Raw genomic sequence first — 3,714 nt, 5'->3', positions numbered from 1 at the left:
GATGGATCCCTGCATATGGCAATCATTAGATGGTCCATCCTTTCGTCACAGCTCCAAATTTTGTCTCTGTAACTCCTTCCATGGGTGTTTTGTTCCCCTTTCTAAGAAGGGGCAAAGTGTCCACACTTTGGTCTTCATTCTTCTTGAATTTCATGGGTTTAGCAAATTGTATCTTATATCTTGTTTGCTAGTTGAAGGTTCCACCCTCCGGAGCATTAGTAGGTCGACAGTTGCTAGAGGGAAGGGTCTCAAGAGAGATGTTCTGCCCCCTCAGCATTTATAAGCTGTTGGCAGTTGGGGCTGACAGCTCTCCTTTCTCTTCCTGAGCATGCACACATGGTTAGTGGGAAACACATGTTCTCTGTCTGTCTGTCTGTCTGTCTGTCTGTCTTTCGCTGTTTCTCTCCAATTAAAGACATATTCAAAGTACCCAATAAGTGGTCTTTTCATACAAAATACATTGTGGCTAATGAAATCTGTTTAACATTTTTGCTACGTTAATCAGACAAAATCTGTTTTTGTTGTGTCTTTCCTCTATCTCTTCCCCATCCCCTCTTCCTCTCTTGTATCCCCCTACCTTCAGACGCCCTCTTCTATTTTTATGTCTGAATACAACAAAAGGTACTAGCAAAACTAGATAGTAACATACAGAACAATGAATTTAAATTAGCATTTCTCATAATGTATAAAAATATTCAAAGTGAATTCAACTTTAATTTAAAACCTGAAATGCTGAAATGGCTAGAGGGAGAGACTTTTTTTTTTCCCCCAGTGGTGGTAGGCACTCATAATTTCCCATGATCCTGTAAATAACTTTTCACCCATACTCCTATAGGTAGCATTAATTAAACTCTGGCTCACCAAGGTAGACTTGGGTGGGCTAGTTTCCTTGTTCTATAGTGTCTGCCCTATCTGGGATAATAAATTCACTCATCTCTCCAGGAAATGTTCATATGAGTAACATCTTTTCCCCATTGTTATGAGTTTTCAAGCACAACTTAAGTTCTTCCCTCATGGTGAGTAATGACCATGGGCAGGAAGGAGCAGTGTCTAAGTGACAAGTGGGTCTTTCTGCAGTGAAATTGAAAAGCATGATCAAGCCATGAGCCTGCGTAAGACTTGGAAATCTCCCTTGACTTCCTATTTGGAAAACACTAGGTTTGCCTAACGAATGCACTTAAAGAAAGGTATTTCTGCCAGGTTTTCAGAAGTGGATAAATGACCTAATTTCTGCTTGGATCAGAATCAGACTCCAATCTCTGACAGTAGAAAAATGGGTCTAGAAGAGTCCTACAGCAGCCATCCATTCATACTTCGAGGCTGGTTGCTGGTGTATCAAGACTGTGGCTTCATCCTGCCCTTTCTGCTAGGCAGGCAGGCAGGCAGGCACTGCACAGCTTGGCCTGTAGCTGCTTCAAAATGGGTTTAGTGCCCCTCTCACAAAACTCAACTGTGCTTTGTGCAAAGCTATTATATGGATAAAGAAATAGGCTCTCTCTGGAGGCAGTGAGTTTTAGAGGCAGGAACAATAAACAGTACATAGATGGAGCATTCCCTGCTTTGATCTGTTATTCAGTTTGAACTGGGTTATTATGTTTGGTAGTATAGTGTTACTTTTAATTAGCATTTTAATCTTATTTGCTATCAAGGACTCCATGAAGACCAATAGAAGATATAATGCCCAGCTTCATGGTGCATGCGTTTAATTCTAGTACTAGGGAGGTAGACGCAGACAGATTTCTGTGAATTTGAAGTCAGCATGGTCTACAGAACAAGTTCCAAACATCCAAGGTTACACAGAGACACTGTCTCCAAAAAAGAAAGAAAAGAAAAAAGATGTAAACGTTCCCCATGCAATACATGCACACGCACACACGCAAGCACACACACACACACACACATACACACACATACTTACACCTGCTTGTGCACTTCTGTCATTTCATTTTATGGGTCCACAAAGTGCCTGAAGCTAAGGTTGCAGATTAAGTGCCTACTTAAGATTCTTCTATTCATCAGTACCCCTTTTAGGCAATTTAATGGATAGAAAGACATCACTTAGGGATAGGGAAAGGACAATGTGTGGCTGCTAAGATCCTATGGCTGATTCAGTTTTTTTAATTGGACCCAGGATCTTGATGAGCCTGAGTTTCTGTGACGGTTTGAATGGGAATGCCCCCTATAATCTCGTGTTTGAATGCTTCACCCATAGGGAATGGCTTTATTAGGAGGTATTGGCCTTGTTGGAGTGGGTGTGGCCTTGGAGGAAGCATGTGATTGTGGAGGTGGGCTTTGAGGTTACCTTCTTCTCAAGCTATGCCCAGTGCGGCTTAGAGTCTCCTTTTGCTGTCTGTGGGTCAAGATGTAAAACTCTCAGTTCTGTCTCCAGTACCATGTCTGTCTGTATATCACTATGTTTCCTGCCATGAAAATAATGGACTAAACCTCTGAAACTGTAAGCCAGTCCCAATTAAATGTTTTTCTTTATAAGAGTTTGTATGGTCATGGTGTCTGTTCACAGCAATAAAACCCAAACAAGACAGCTTCTTAATTTATAACTTGTGGAACATTGTAGCGCCATTTTAGGGCAGTTGTTAGAATGAGATGAGGTCATTTCCCTGACTTTTGAGAAAGTAGGTATTGAAGAAACAGCAGGAATTGTTATGGATATTGTTAATATGATAGAAAACTGACAAATGTAAAGGACCCCTGATTATCTCACAGAAGAAGGTGGAATCAAATAATGTTTAATGGTTGTTGTCTTCTATTCAGGTATCTAGCACACGTACAGATTTAAAAAAAAAAAATTTGGTATCCATGGCACATGGTAGAACCTCACTTCCAAACACTGATACCTAAGAATTTTGAAGAAAATTCAGGATCCACAGTAAGTGCTAGATCAAAATTAACCCTTTTGATTATTAGTATTACTGCTGTTGTTATTATTATTCTTGCAGTTTCATAAGCCATTCTTCAATGAAGCTGTAGTTGCAGGAGAAAGAAATCCCTAACTGATATTTTTCAAGGAGAGGAGAATGTTGCAAAGCCATTGTGATAAAAGGCACAAAAATTAGCTTTTCTCTCACTTTCTTCAACATTTATTTTACTCAACATACTTTGGAAGGCAGAGACTTAGCAGCTTTGTAGGGACAAATGAATGGTCTTGTTTCTGCAGTTGGTACTGGAACAGCTCATGACAAAGCAAGGAAATATGTTGTCCAGATGTCCCTCACTGCTGGACTAGGCTAGCTCTAGGTTCTCCTAGCCAATATTACTGTGTATTAAAGATCTTTCCCCCTTCCCTCAGTGATGTTTGGTCCATGGGCCTTATTTCTCTTGAAGGTGAAAATGACTAAACACATAAAAATGTGAGAACTCATTTCATTTCTACTGTTGCCTCTGCATGTGGTCTTTGTAGCAGGGTAACTAGACTCTCACACCATGACTTGGGGTGTGTGTGTGTGTCACATGAACACATATGTGGAAGCTGCCAGGACATCTTAAGTCTTAGCTTGGAATTGGCACAGCTATCGTTGCTTGTGCCTTTCATCAGTTATAGTAGGATATGAGAGCAGCTGAAATCTCTTTTCAAGATGAGTGGACTATACAAAGCAGCACATATAATGTGGAATGCTACACATGCACTACTATGTTCATAGCAGCCTTATTTAAAATAGCCAGAAGCTGGAAAGAACCCAGATGTCCCTCAACAGA

Source organism: Mus caroli, chromosome X (genome assembly GCF_900094665.2).
Source record: "Mus caroli chromosome X, CAROLI_EIJ_v1.1, whole genome shotgun sequence".
Classification (NCBI taxonomy): Eukaryota; Metazoa; Chordata; class Mammalia; order Rodentia; family Muridae; genus Mus; species Mus caroli.
The sequence above is the reverse complement of the archived record's forward strand: the minus strand, read 5'-3'. Positions refer to the sequence as shown.